We start from the raw sequence: 16448 nt of genomic DNA on the forward strand, positions 1-16448 counted from the left end.
GGTTTCAAAGGACATCCCTCTTATGGAGTTTATAATTTTACTGCATCTTCTGTGATGATTTAGGGACTGTACTCTTCAGTAAAATGTGTATTTATTTTCTTTGCATGGTAATGAAGGACTTGAGTTGTGTTGTCAGAAGGGAACCTTGTTTGTGTCAGACTTTGTATAGTTTAGAAAAGCCAACACAGAGGAAGTATTTTGTTTGTGGTAGACTTCAGTGTAATAGCCTAATTTATATTCTTTTCCGACAAGGCATGTTCTGCCAGTGCAGCTGTATATTTGATGGCTTCTAAGCCCACGTAGGCAGGGTACTTTTATGTTAATGACGCAAAAATAAAAGCCACACTGTGTGCATTACATCGACGCCTGTTAAGAAGAAATTGGCTTCTCTGCCTTCCCCGCATTAGATGTCTCCCTGTATGAAAGTTGAATGTCCGTGGAAAGTGGTGAATTAAAAATTACACATTTGCTCTGTGATGCTGAAAACATAGAAAACTTGACTTTTATTGTGGATGATACAAGATTCCCTGCTGTTAGAATCCATTGTGGAGATAATATTGTTTGCATGTGTGGCCCTCATTCATGTAAGAAAGAAAAAGAAGCTGCCCATCGACCACCAACATGGGTTGACAAAGGTGGATTTTTTTCGGTGGATTCCCCATGAGATGAAAAAGATGCTCATGACCCTGAAACATGTTCTTCTGTGTCCTTTTATGAAAGGTAGACAAGGCACATAATGTGTGAACATATCCTCACAGGGATCGCCATACAGGAATAATGCCTGTGTATTATAGAGTTCCCCAGGCAATACTCCAGGACGTTGTACATAATCCAGTCTCTATATGACTCCGGAGGTCTCTCTGGCCCACGAGCAGCAAAGCACATCAATCTAATGCACTTGGGGGTTGTGAGCGATCATGGCTGACGACTGAGGCAGGAACACAGCCGGTTCACACTGGTTCAGAGAAGAGACAACGCCCCCTTCGACTCCCAACCAGGGAAGGTCTTGACATATTGCACGTGGTTAAAGGAGTGTGAAACCCTGCCCTCCCACCTCCCCACCACCATTACTCCTCCACTGCTGTGCTACCACAACCACCCCATTACTTACAATCACAGTGATTTGACAGAAATGAATTCCCCTCCTTTGGGACAAAAATGAAGCTCGGAATGGTATGTCCAGTCAGGGCCTCATTTTCAGCCTTGCTGCCGGATCCAGCTGGGCACTGAACTATAAGTTCCTAAATCAATTTTCCCTCAATGGTTGAGTCGTGGTTATGACTGCAAAGTAAACTTCCTGATTGGATAGGAAGAACTCCGTTGGGTATCGTGTTGTGACGGTGAGGAAAGCAAACACTCAGCCGCCGCCATGTCTGTTATCACATTCGCCTCCCGGTCCGATTCAGTCAAGCCGAAAATAACGAGCGTCTCCCCTGTGTGCTTTACAGGTGCACATTTTCTCATTTTGTCCAAGTCAAACAGAAGCCGACGTCGCCCCTCACTTAACATCCATCTGGGCTACATGACATAATGCATTCATCTGTGTGAATATACCTATCTCAACTGTGCTGAGCTCACGGCAACAAATTACCAGCTCCAGTCTAACCATTTCTGTTCTCCCACTGAGGACATTTTTCACTCCCGTTCTGAACACATTAACAAGCACACAGCCAACCGTGACACATTTTCTAACCATACCCAAACCGATAGTTACCGTCGCTTTGAAGTGGCCATGGAAGATTTGTACAATACATGTCAGCCAGTAATGAAAAATCCCTTCGAGGACACATGCACACACATGCTCACAACTGAGAATACAAATCACATAATCCAAAGTTAGTTTGCGGTAAATGGGGCCCCTTATTGAGACATCTTCTCATAAAATCAGATTAATTGCCAAATTAATACAGATTGATGTCAAAGAGTGAGGCGGTAGAGCCCTGTGAATGCATTAATTTCCTTTAACAGACCATTAACCACAGTCGCCTCTGTCAACCCAGCGACACCTCTACAGAGGAGTAGCAAGCACCTTCCAGTGCAGCAATACACAGCACGTTTCCTTTGTGGTACAATGTGTGCTGTTCAGTGACCATGTCTGTCTTTGATATCTGCCATCAGTAATAATGATTCATCGCAGAGAAAAGCACATTGTTGGACATTATGGGACGCCACTCTTTCCTAACAAGCGTAGCCCTCTCCCTTGTCTCTCCTGTCTCTTTCTCTTTCTCATCATTCTCATCAGAGGTAGGCTTTAATCTAAGTAAGGCAAGTGGAGGGAGAATGAGAGATGGAGCATGCGTGTCTGTGGAAGAGTACTGGCTCTGCTCCTCAATGCAGTTGCCATGGTAACATGGTAGAGTACTCTTTCTTTTTTTTCTTTTTAAACCTGATCGCCTCTCTCCTCAGAGGAGTGACGGAGAAACAGAGAGGCACGCCGAGCAAAGAGAGGAGGACGAGAGGCCAGAAGAGGCCTAGAAAGACAGAGGGATCAAGGATAAACTGAAAAAGATAAGAAATGACAAGAGGGTGGAAATAAGTTGATGCTGCATCGCCAATGAAAAAGAAAATGTCAAACAGCTTTCCCCCTGGTTGGCGGTGGAGGGGCTGCACACGCGGTGATGCAGGCCATTGCTACCATCTCCCAGCAAACATAACCTGCTCCTCATCTGAGCCCTGACAGTGCACAGTCATCACTATTTGGCCCATACACAACTCTAATTCTATTGTACAATCCATGGTTCAGCTCTGTGGTCTTAATCACATTTAGCCATTAGCATGCACTGAGCGTGCAGTGCAGTGCAGTGGAGTAATCACAAAGAGCACTTCTCTGGCAACACAGAAACACAACAACACAATAGCAACTACAGTAGCATGTGAATTATTTGCATACGGGTTTAAGTGTTGCGGTTTGCAGCTATCATTATTGACTGAAACGCTTCATCATGAATTAAATGTACCCACACAGTTGCAAGCGCACTTCATGAGCATTTTTGATGCGAGGGAGATTCGAGTGTTGACCTTCCAGTTTAAGGTCAGATTCATGTTTGCATGGTCAAGTGAAGCAGAAGCACCGGGGCCAACCGGGTGTCAATGATGTGAGGGGGTAGAGGAACATGGTCCGAGTGGGACACCATTACTGCTAAGTAAAAGTACAAAGAATTTACAGTATTACCATTGGATGGAAGTGACGGTGACGCAGTCGATACTGTAGATTAAAGTGATTTTATTTAGATTACAGGTACACAAAGCTAGAATCCCACTTGAGATCAAATACAGTCACAAAGTGGAAGAAGTTATTTCAATTCAGGGATTCAGGTTAAAACCGTATTTTCTGCAAAGACAATGTTAGGTGACAGATAGTTGGAGCACCTCCAAAGCTTCTATTCAATTAAAACCACAGAGCAAGCTTAAAATTCCATTGTGCACATTGCCAACAGTATGCTCAACTCTTTGTAGAAAACCGATGATGCACTCGTGCAGTTCATCGTTCAGCACGGGTTGACAGTGACGGCTGCCATCAGTGGCAACCACTTACAACATTTAAAAATCTCAGGGACAACAAACTGTAAAGCGTGCACCCCAAAATAACAATAATATATTGATATTTCTTGTTTTAGCAATATTTAAACTGTCATAGTCAGAGCTGGAACCAGACAATGCAGCATGTGCGTTGGCGCATTTATCTGTATTCAGTTTATTTTTTGAGTGATCTATGAAGAACATGACAACAGCTGTTGTATAACAGGAACTGAGGGCAGGCACGCTAACTTCACAAACTTTACAACACTTCAGATCCAAAGTATGAGATAAAACATGTCTGACTGTTGTGACGCTTTTAAATGTTTTATGTTACATTTTCATTGTTAAGATGACGTATAACTGCATTTTATCGTAATTACTCAAAATAATTACTCAAAAATCGTTATCATTTTGTTTTGCAGGTACCTGGTCATAAATCAAAGTACAGAAGAGCTGAAACCTGATGGTGGAGCTAACTGGAAAGTCAGTGTTTTTACAGTATTTATTCTGAGGGGGGGGCACATGAATATCTGTAGCAAATTATGGCAATCCATGAATTCGCTTTGGTAGCATTTCACTCATTTCGCATCATCCTTATGGCGGTGCTTGGGGAAAAAGTCAGCGACTCCACTGTATTCCATCGTGGCCTCACATGTTTCCTTTTAAACAGTTCAAATACAATAGTCTGCAGTACAATGTAAACACCTCATCATGCTGTCAACAATTCTGGCACTTCGTCTGAAAGCAGCGCTGCTCCTGTATGACTCGCCTCGGCCTCACTGATCCACGGCACACTGCAGTATGTCAGTGACAGTTCATACAGAGAGAAGGATGGGAGGCTCAAGGACGCTGCTCTCATTCACCGACATCGCGCATACTGCCTGTCATACACACTGACAGCTCCACTGTAACACTGATGGAAGCCACTCAGGCATCGCCCCCAGCTCCTAAATACAAAGCACTGTGCGTTAAGAGATGCAATGTGTTTTTCCACTCTAGTGGCATTCTTTTCCTAAGACGACAATGCAGCCGCAACACCTTTCCCTGCCACCCATCACTCTGCTAATGTCATGTTTTCCCCTGCACGGCTCGGCTTTGTTTTCCTCTACAGCTGGTAGCCTCTCAATGGAAGCAGGATTCTTTGCCGATAGTCACAGTAGGAACAATGGAGGGTATTCTTTCCCTTTTGAGATCCTTTCATTGGCAAAATCTGTGTCGAGTGAATAAAAAAAACACAATTTATGGTCGGTGTGCAATATGTCTGTGTCGCTCAGTCAGTGGTCTGTAGCAGTCTCCACCCTTTTAGTAACAAAAAAAAAAACTTTTGCCAAAGAAGGCAATAAAAGAATAGCTCCAAGTAAGTCAAGTCCAGCTGTAACACGCAGTGGAAACACGGCATACATTTCCTGGGTGAGCCTCAGCTGATGGTGGTTGACAGATGACGCCTGAGAGACTGAGGCTAAAGTAAATCACAGCCGCAACAACTGCATGACTCTTCAAGCTTCACATTCCTGCAGAAGTCTGGAATCACCCCCAGAGAAAAAAAAGAAAAAAAAACATGTTTCCATCATGCAGCTGTCGTAATAACAAGTATTCAGCTTCCTCTCAGCTGTCTAGATATCATGAACGCAGAGCAGCACAATGTTTGGCACACGGCTGAATTAAAGGTGCCCGCGCTCAGATGAATATCAACACACATAGTCGCAGATAGAGAGCAGAATTAGCAAAAGCCAGAGGCGGGCTCTGTATAAATTACTTTGGAGACATCATTCTGTCACAGTGCGTCTAATAGAAGCTGACCTTTCTCATGCTGTGCTGGGGACCACTGGTGCATGCACGAGGACGTCAAACCGCTGACGGGTCTGTCCCTGAAGCTGCCAGACGCTGCGCACCACAGGGACTACAAATGCAAAGTTTTTATTCCCTTTACACTTCCTCCTCTCACAGCTGATACTGGTAATAAATTCACAAAAGCAGCGAATCTAAAGGGAAACATAACAGTCTGAGAGCACGCTCACGGGAGTTTTGAGCAAGAAAATGAGGACATGGGCGAGGGAGCACATGGGCGGTTGTTGGAGGCATCATCGCGAAGCCTCGGGGGCAGGGAGACACACATGGTGGCAAGACGAAGCTTGTTGGCTTGTAAGGGCACTGCCAAAGCTCTGCTCAATTTTTAGAACCATAAAGATGACACACACAGATCCCTGCTACTTAAGGGCAATACCCTTCAAACACTTATTTTTGAAATATTCCCCTTTTGTCTCCTGCGAGTGTTCAGGCTACGATTGTCAAAGTCTCTCCCAAAACAAGTCTTCCAGCAGTTTCATTCTCGCCGCCCATTTTATGTCTGAAACATTAGTATTTCTTGGCACAGACTCAAACTCTCTTCACCAAACAAGAATACTTTGTACTAACAATGAAGAACACACTTGTATCTCATCAGATGCACATAAAATGTTGCTCACATACTCACGCGCGAGCATATGTGCCTCCTGTTTTATCGGTCCGTGTCACAGAAGCGCTGTCACAATCTCAAAGGCCAGTGTGTAATTGTCTCGGCGTGAAGCCTCCGCTGTGCTCCAGTTAATGAGAGACTGTCACAATGGTTGCACATCCCAAACCAGATTCTCCACCACTGTAATCTATGAGTGGGGAAATTATTTCCTGCAGCTTAGAGCTGCATACAGCTGCTTCTTGGCTTTGTGAAGTGCTGATGACAAAAAACAAACAACAAACAGGTCAGTGCGGTTTTGGCGCCAGCATGAATCTATTCGCAAGCGTTTTTACTGCTCAGTGTAGCACGGGTAAAAACTGTTTTATCACAAAAAAAAAGATGGCCGTTTTTCAGATGCTGATAATTAATATATCACTTGTATTTGTTGTTTTGGAGAGCAACTGTCAAAAGGCAGTCTAATCAAGTTTTTAAGTCCCTTCCCTTACCACTTTATATTCAGTTCACAAGTTTAAACCTACAGTATAACGCAAGATACTTCAGAGGCCTATATTTCACCAGATCCAAAGACATGATGCTGTTTGTTCACCACTAGATGAGGCGAACACTTTTTAAGTCAAGCTGTCAATGCATCCACATCTCTCGACGGCTTCATACAGGCCTCGTCTGATGACCCGAACAGCTTGAAGTTTTGACTTAGCATGGCACACACACACACACACACACACACACACACACACACACACACACACACACACATTTTTCCTTTCCCTTTGAAGAAATACACAAACACACACATACACACACACACACCATCTTCCCATGCAACACCCTCTCGCTTTCCCTTTGATTTCGCTTTCTGCATTAGGTCTATATTAATTTAGCTTTCTTCCTGTTCTTAAGTTTAAACGTCATATTTATTGTCGCTTTGTTTTTGTTTTTTTACTGCGTTGTGTTTACACACCTCTAGCTTTTCTTTCTCTTTACTGTACTTTGTCACCGTGTTCATGTTTATGCAGCAATAAATCAACTGCCTCGCAATCAGTTTGTTGACAACCCAGGCCAGCTTTTAAGCCCTTTCAGATATGCACTCTGATGTGATGGAAATGTGATATGTTGGGCTCATAATAATAATAAGTTACAACAACATTCTTCCTAGGGAGCTGCTAGAAATATATAGTAAAACACAACAGCACTGCATAAACAATGCTAACTAATACACTGCTTAGTAAACATCCTGAGGTTTTTAACTTTGTGCTGGTGTTGCCTTTGCATCGCCTGAATGAATTGATTTGTGAATGCTGTTAACGCAACCCTGGAATATCATCACCTTGTAAAATCTGATATGATGAACGTGTTAGCTGACAGTTTTCTGTGTCGATATCCAATACTCATTTAGAGTTGTGTGTCTGGCCACCCAACAAATCTAAGTCCAATATTCACTGGACTTTTAGCTTTGATTTGCTCTGCACCAACACCTGAGAAAAATATGGAGCTCTCTATGTGATAAATGCTACACTAACGTTGCCTGTGTGTTTCTGTGCTTGGCAGTGAGTGTGCAGTGGCTTTATCAGTGTTTTAAATTGTTTTACTGATAGCAGCTGCTGATGCAAACACCACTGAATGAACCAAACTAGTAAAGCTGCTGTAACTCCAAAACAATGAGCTGAGAGACACTAGAAAGCTCTGCGGGGCTGAGGGGAAATAAGGCAAGACAGACTTTAATGATCCCACACTGGGGAAATTCATGCTGAAATGGGTAATAATTCTTTATGGTTGTCACTACAAGCGACCCATAACACCCTACATATAATTGTTTGTTGTACTTTCTTGATAGGTGCAGCTTTAATATGAGCATATTTAATAATAACATTTGATTTGATTATTTTCCAACACAACTCTTCAGGTTATTCAGTAGTGGTGCCAAATAACAATCAAGCACTGGCTGTTTCATTAAGAGTCCTGTCATAACAAACATTTAAGACAGACATCTGAATGACAAAAAGCAGAGAGAGGATGATCCCAGTACAGTTATTCAATATATGTAAAGGATTGTCTGTGCTCTCTTTATTTAAGTTTTGGCAAACTTGCCTTGGTGTACTGCATAGAATTATGATAATTATTTTCAGTGAGCAGAAGCAGATTACACACAGCACACTTATTCATCCATGTCATTACTCTGTTCCTGGATATATGACATATATTTGCATCTCTGCAGCCCATAGTAACAGTGAGATAAATACCAAAGTCTGTTGTGAAACCAATCCTTTCCAACCGGGAAGTTGCAAGTCTTGCCTCATGATCCTGTTGCAAGCACCGACACAATACCTGCTTTGTTTTCTCCCAGTGTTAGCCTGGCTGGCGCAAGGCTCAGATTAGTTTTCGTTTTTGGTGGAAAACTGATCTGCAAACGGGGGTTCTTTAAAATGTGCTCTGTCTCAGACGAGAGATCCATTTTGATCAATTTCCAATGACAAGATGTGCTTTTCAACTCGGTGTGTTTCTGGGGGGGGGCAAACGCTTTCATCTGCCGTGATGTTTTCCTCATGCCTTTTCTGATATATTCAAGGTCAATCCACTTCTTTTCACTTTTACTCAACACACCCAGACTGCTTTTATTTAGCAAAGATTTCGGCACTACGTCTGTCCCTGCACAAGAAAGTGACAATGAAACCCCATGTCAAACCTGCATGTGCATAATATTATGCTAATGGTCATGCTCAAGTGCGTTTTGCAAGGCACACATGTCCTTGTAACAGAGTTCATCAGAAAGAGCTGTCCTCTGTGGGAACAAATCCAGAGAGAACAACTGAGCCACGAGCCTCGGATATCTACCGCAAGAAGGACACGACTAACTGCCTCCTAACACCGAGCTAGCCATTTATGTACACAGCAGTCACCTCGAAGGTGGTTTTTCCAATTTCCTTTCACCCTTAGAAGTCGTAGAGAACGCCATAAATCAACAGGAAAATGGTGGATGTCAGGGATGCCCTCACAACAGGACTCATCGCGCACTGAGTTATAGTCACATTATTTTACTGTATTTATCTCAGGGGATCAAGATGGATCAGCTGGCAGTACACTGGAGGTGTTGTTAGGATTCTCATGAGTACGCCTTGAGTAAGAATCTCATTGAATTTGTGATCAGAGCAGAATTACTTGGAGTTTGTCAAAACTATACCGCACTACATTACAAATATTTCCACTTCGCAGTAACCTTTCCCTCCTGAGGTGATTCATTGTGCAGCAATCCTCTAAATGTTAATGGAAGCAGACTTTCAAGAAAGACCGATCAGGAAGACACTGCAGTGTGCTCCTATGGGAACAATTCGGGAAACTTAAGAGGGCTGCTGGACGCGAGCTATTTTGGCACAAATGGGCCTCCCGCGAGCTCCCAGTGGCAGCACTCTGTGCCAGCTGAACACACCCTGCTGCTGCCCAGCTAGCTAGAGCAGCACTCAGCTGCTGTTGGCTAATGGACTGCTTAAAGTGAGAGGAGAGTAGAGCGACTGTGGGCCTGTGCATAAGCATGGCTGGCATGCTGCAGGTGCACACCAAGTGGCAGCCGCTGAAGTGCATGAGTCAGTGTGTGAGTGTTTGTTTGCCTACGTTCCTCCCCACCTTTTCCACACACACACACACACACACGCACACACCCCAGGCCTAAGCTTTTCCATCATCCGAGGAGAGAGCCGCACATTCCAAAATATTTTGGCCATGGGCCGATTCACATTCTCCATGCCAAGATGCAGAGAATGAAGCCACGGCACGGCTATCTAAAGCTCTACCACACGCATGCAAAATACCGCAGTGCCGCGACGGTATAAGGACACAATAAGCCAGAGGGGAAAGGAGACAACGTGTGCGGTGTCTCTGCAACAAATTACCACACAGATCCACAACGAAGTGATTATTTCACACAAAACACTATGGCAACAGAGCCTGCAGCATCACCCACTATCCCTGTCATGGCCCATTTGAAGCTCGTTCCCCAGTGCCCATGGGAGAGGGTGGCACAAGGCCATGCCATATGGTATTCTATGTGGCGGGCTGGAGCACTGTGAGGGGGGGCTGAGCTGTGAAAAGAAGGATCCTGTCCAATCAACTAATTAATGTCTCTGTGATCAGGGTGGTTTTCTTCATAACCGGGCCTTGAGACCCTTAACCACAAAGCACCTCAGCCGGGCCACTCAAACAAGGTAATCGGCATCGCGCTTCACATGTAAAACAGATGGTGGTCGGTGATCCTGACCGCAGATGGAGACACGAGGTCTAGAAGGAGGCACGTTTGAAGCAGATATGTTCTCTCTCTCCCCTTGTTTCTCCCTCTCTTCCTGTTTCTCCCTGATGCCCTTTGCGATCTGATAGGCCTGGAATAATAAGCAGTTAGCGTGTTATCTGCTAACAGCTCCATTACAGCACGCAGATAAAGCTGCATAGATCTCAGCAGGTGCAACCCAGCAGCGGCACTCCGTAATAACAGTGGAAGTCGTCACAGTGACATGTAATTATCATGTGCCGAGGTTGAGACTAGTTTAAAAAAAAAAAAAAAATCATCAGAGCATCAGGGCTTAATATTAGCTTCGGCGTGCTTAGCATTTATGGGTTGTGTTGATAACCAGGTGGTGAGCGCTCTGCTTGTCAGCTGGACACAATGATGCTGTGAAGTCGTTTACCCCATCTGACACGGACAGGAAAGGACATGAACGCCAAGCTGACAGTATCTGACTCTGTGCAATACAACCGGGAACGAAGCTGCTAGGCGTGTATGTGTTTACTTTGCAAAGAGCAAAAGAGTTCAGTCACTTTGTGAGCATTTACACAACGCTTTACAGTGCACCACGAGGCATACAGCGCTCCTGATGTTTAGTGTTTTGTCTTTCAATAAAAAGCATAATAAATGAATCTGTTTTTATTTCGATGATTAAAAATGTGTGAAAACTGGATTTTAAAAATACTACTCATAAACACTACATATGGGCCAAATGTGCAAGTTTTTCAGACACAGATGTGCCACTTTTTTTTCACAGAAATCTAAATGTGCCTCACAGATGTGACAAAGAAGCTAGACTGAATAAGTTATCTAAAAAAAATTGATTGAAAGAAAGATTTTCTAAAAAAGAAAATCAGCAGTCAAAACAAATGCCAATGAAATATCTGAATATTTCATAATAGCGAATGGGGGACAGAGAGCTGTGGTTTGTGTTCATTAAAAAATCAAACTGGAACGTGACGTTCGGTGAACTGTGAAATCACTACGGGCTATGACTGCACTCTGAAGATAAGACATTTACAGTTTGCACTGGGCTACATTCAATTCTAGCGAGGCGTCGGTTTATCAACAACATCTCCGTGCTCCACCTGCTCGGCTGGGAGCTCTCTCTATCAGCTGCTGTGTTTATTGTGTCATACCAATCTTTTCCTTTTGTTTAAAGTCGTCATCTTTAAGATTTACGCATAGTCAAGCCTGGTGTTTGATGGTTGTCATTGTTCTGTTCAATCTATTTCATTTATTTACATCCAGGGATTATCTCTCTATATGGTGGATGTTGTTGCTCCACCATTTCCACGCTGAATTCAGAACGCTTTCCGAGGAACGAGGGATTCGCGGGAAAACATTCAGCATGTAATCCATCTTTTCGTAATCTGATCTAACTGATATCAGCCTCACTGTTTACGTTCACTCTCCTACAGCCATATATATGAGAGCTGCATTAAAGGTCCAGTGTGTAAGATGTATGGTGCTTCACTTGCAGAATATGGCATGAATAGAATCTAATATTCATAACTGTTTTCTTTAGTGTAACACTGCTCTACTGCAGGTCGAGCCATCTAAACTTCTACCGTGTGTTTCACAGCCACCACAGTTTCTCCTTCACACAAGGAAGAAGAGGGCGAGGCAAGGGGGTTGCAATCGGCACTGCTAATTGCCACTTAAACCTACCACGCTGGACCTTTCAATTTATTGCTCATGAAAACAGGGCATCTTGGTGGTGCTGCTTAACCTGAGGAAAGTTCAGCTGGGGAAGTGTGGAGCGGCCCACTTCTTCATTAGAACCACACTAGTTTGTTTGGTTTTGGCTGTTTGGCACTGTGAACATGCAGGGTTACTCCTCTGACAAAGCAGCTGCTCAAGGAGTGTTTGCACATGTAAACCGCCCTTGCTGTTACCACAGTAACCACGGGTGTTGCCAAATCAACTGGGACTCAAATACTGTCAACAAATATAATATATCAAATAAGCAGACAGGGATATGTTGTTATTTCTTTAGTAGAGATTTCTCCCCTTCTCTCTCACCTTTGTATTACCAGTAGTACTGAGCTGTGCTTCTTTTAAAAATATTTTGTTCACTGTAAATGTGTTACTTGGTGTCTTCTCGCGGCAGGAAACTCAACAAAATATTGGATACATAAGGGCTTGTAGGTGAAAATTGATTTTTACTAAATCCTTTTTGGAAAATAAGATGTGTCAAACTGATGCAACTTCCAGTATGAAACATCTCCAGCCTTTAACTTCAAACTTTTTCTTTTGGTTTTAGCCTCTTGATGTCTTAGGCTTTTTATTCAGCACTAGCTCACTGTTGCCAACACTGCAAACCCCTCTGAAACAAGAATCAGCTGCCCAACATAAAAGAGCATCATCTACACAGGCTCTACAGGAGTCAATGGGGATGAGAAGCTGAATGTAGACATCATCTAGTACCTGAACTCCTGTAGGAACCGCTAGATGAGGTGGCGCACAGATAAACGTGCTTAACAAAGGGCAAATGTGTGTTTCAGTGTACCTAGGTACGTGTGCGGCTCTGTTACAAATGTTTGCTGTGAGATTTGCCACAGCATGCTGGTCGCTGCCATCGATCTGTCCTCCTTAAAATGTCCTCTGCTGCTTGTCCTTAAAAAGCAACACAGAGCAGGTTCTGGGCAGCCCGCAGGACTGTTCAGCATCTGTGGCATAACCTGCCAGCAGGCGCTAAATAATGTGTTACGTAGAAACACACTGAAGTCAAAGTTACAGACCATGGGCACTCAAATACAGATTTCATCTATAAAGATGTTTAAGACATTGCACAGAAAGAATACATTATTTCAAAGGACGCAATAGGGTTTGTTGAATTACGTGGCTATTAGCTGCTAATCCTACTTTAAGGGTGCGAGTATTATTTCCAGCCCGTTCATAATCGATTATGTTTTTGGCAAATTGACTTAAATGTCAAAAAACAAAACAGCATGACAGAAGACAAGAAAAGCAGAAAATCCTAATGTTTGAGAACCAGTTAAGAAGCAAATGTTTAGCATTTCTGCTCAATAAAAGACTTAAACAATTAACTGATTAGCAAAATTGTCATTCAATTAATTTTCTGTAGCTGCAGGGATAGAGCAGCTGTGGTTCTGTTGTGTTCCACGGCTGAATAAACTCTGCATTTTTGGTATTTTCTCAACACATCCTCGGAGGTGCAAAACAATGGGTATTGTATCAAAGAGGGGGGGCCTGGAGACTGTTCCTGTGTTGTTCACCACTGAAAAACCAAATTGAATATGAGATTGACTCTAAAAGGCCTTCATTTGTCTCTGTAAACCTGGTTATAACAGAGAGCAAGACTGAGGCAGCATTGTTTTCAGCCGTCTCACAATTCAAAGTGAAGCCTCCATTGCTGCATTCAGACTTCTACTGACTTGATTATTTTAATTAAGATTAGAAAGATGAAGTCTCACTTAGTTGCCTTGCCTGAGTAAAGACTCTAATAAAGTCTAAATGTCTACAGGGAATCTTATTATAACTAACTTATTTACACCAGAGGCAAACAGACAGCAAGTATCCAGCACATTGTACTGATTATTTCAAGTGCTTAAAAGCAAATAAAATCAAAATACCTCATATATGAGAGTCTCAGTTTTTAAGGAAATCGCCTCCTGATAGTTTTCAGCCTTCACATTGAAGTGGAATTCATCAAGACTGTGTAAAATGTGTACAGTACAAGAGACGTGTGGCACATGGAGGGCACCAGGGAAAGGAAAAGGCACAACAGCGCTGTTGTTATGACAGTGAGGAAGTGTTTTTACTCCCTCGTGTTAAACACAAGCTCCTGCAGTTTCTACATTTAAGATTTTCACATCTCAGCTTCAGATTTTTTAGACCACACTGACCTCAGAGCAAGCCCATCCTTGCTGCAACGATCTACCACACTGGACACAGAGGTTTCCACTTCAGAAAGGTGATTTTTGAACTACATGAAAGATCAATTATTCACTACAGTATGGTGTGTGGAACGTGAAAACAGTCTGAATATCAAAGTCGATATCTCACAGTGACTTTGATCGTGGATGAAAGCTAATAATCAAAAAAAGTTTGACTTTTCGACTTCAGTGCGAAGAAAAAAATCAAAGTAATGAAAAACACACAACACTCCAGGGAGTCTTGTTTTAAATGTGCTGGACGGAAATGCAGTGTGAGGCAGTGATGGTGAGAGAACAACATGGTGCTTCATTTTTTAACAAGTTTAAAATCTGACCCTGACAAAATATCAAAATATCAACATTTTAATTTGACATTGTTTGGGTGGATAACGAGCTCTCCAGTTTGAAATATGGAAATCGAGCCATCTATGATTCAAACACACTTCATGAAAGATATGTAAAAGGTTCACGCACCCCTGCAAATGAACCACACTGTGAAAACAAACCCACTTGCAGAATCAATGAAACTTGAACATTATCTTGTTCTGCTTTAAGCCCGAGCCATCCTTGATTCTGCAAATAAAATTAAAAAGCTGTCGCTACATCTGCAGCAAATCCAAGTGAGAGAGTCATCCTTGGGCAAGCTGTGGGATGTTTACTAAAGGAAGTGATTCTGCTTTTTACTTTTTATTGGCTCTCGTGGTCTGCAGTGTTAAACTCTCACACAGTGAATGTAACAGCCTGACAAGTTAAGAAGGAGTGGGCTGAATTCCCCCCTAACTCAGATCCCCTGTATGAAGGCTTTCAGAGCCACCTTAAGTCTCTTATGCTATACTATTATACATGTGAAGAAGCGTGTCGCAATTTATATTATCAGGAAGAGATAAACAACATTCCAAGTGTAACCCCAGAGGGAGAAGCAGACCAAGGGCTGACACAGTTATGCAACGTGACGTTACTCTAGAATTTGACTAGAGTTCACACTGGGACACTCAGCATTCTCTCCACAAGCCTCCATGGACATGCATTCCTACTAGGAAATTACACAGGGGAGTTTTTTAAGCACACACACACACATACACAGAATATTCACACAGCACAAACAGGTTCTGAAGCTGAAACAACTTACTGTAATTCTGACTTTGTTTACTTGGAAACAACACACACACACACACACACACACACTACACACTTGGACTGCCATAATCTTGTTGCTGCAGATTACACATGAAGTCAAACACACACTTACACATCAGCTGCTGCATTGTGTTTATATGAAGGCATGCTCATCCACTCTCTGCTATCCTCCCACTAAGGGCATGCCAAGAGCCACTGCGGCACAGGAAACTCTCTGCATCAGTCTCTGTGTATGTGTGTGTGTGTGTGTGTGTGTGTGTGTGTGTGTGTGTGTGTGTGTGTGTGTGTGTGTGTGTGTGTGTGTGTGTGTGTGTGTGTGTGTGTGTGTGAGTGTGTGTGTGTGTGTGAGTTGGAGGGGTGGGTGGAGATGTGCACTTCTTGTCAAGCATCCCCATCTTCTTTCCTGATGTTTTGCGTTGAGCGCAATATGAAAGTCAATAATAAAATACACATACAATCTGTCATACTGTGCAGGTAAACACCTCATTGATAGAAGAAGTAAAGATATTTAGTGCAAAGCTTTAAACGACATGAGGCTGAGAGACTTCATCTCATTGCAATGTTTCTGACCATCACTGCACATTTCAGTGAATGAAACTCCAGGCTTATTTTCACCATTTCAAATCCCAAACCTTTTTCAGACTAGTTAGCCAGGCAAAGTCAGCATCTACACTGACTTTTCTACAGACAAACTGACAAATGTAGTTCACAGCGAGTGAGATATGAGTTTTGACACCAGCGTGTGTAAAGGTTGAAGTGGGAGATTACAACTGCTGTTCACTATCCAGCAGCCTTCGGTCATTAACACTCATGAAATAACAAGCCAAATAAGCTAGCTGCAAGCTAACTGTCTGAAGATATGATGCTAAGGCTAGGCTGTTAATTGTCTCATTTTTCTCTTTTTCAACACCAAAATCATACAGTCCACTCCCTTTTAAACCATTAGAAAGGTACACAAAAGAAAAAATGAAAACAGTAGCCTTTTATTAATAATAAATACATATTAACCAGACAGCAGCCTGAGTTTCACTTTGTTCTTTAGCTAACATCTGACAAAAATTTTGTTTGTCACAGTTGTCAGTCTTATCTTGCCAAATAGTTCACCAAATAAATATGTTACTATAATCTGTAGTATAATTAAAGGTTCACTGAGCAACATTTAGTA

General features: G+C 42.8%; 1 protein-coding gene across 8 annotated transcripts in view; it reads right to left on the reverse strand.

The window, feature by feature from the left end:
* LOC104934021 (band 4.1-like protein 1) overlaps positions 1–16448 on the reverse strand; it is a 78260-nt gene that overhangs the window by 39200 nt on the left and 22612 nt on the right. Inside the window, exon 1 of one of the 8 annotated variants that reach the window (XM_019267274.2) lies at positions 5993–6180. The exons of the other annotated variants lie outside the window; for them this stretch is intronic. The gene's annotated coding sequence lies outside the window, so the exon portion shown is untranslated. Of the gene's footprint in view, positions 1–5992; positions 6181–16448 lie in introns of those variants that run through there. 8 annotated transcript variants of the gene reach the window in all.

This window comes from Larimichthys crocea, chromosome I (genome assembly GCF_000972845.2).
Source record: "Larimichthys crocea isolate SSNF chromosome I, L_crocea_2.0, whole genome shotgun sequence".
Lineage (NCBI taxonomy): Eukaryota > Metazoa > Chordata > Actinopteri > Sciaenidae > Larimichthys > Larimichthys crocea.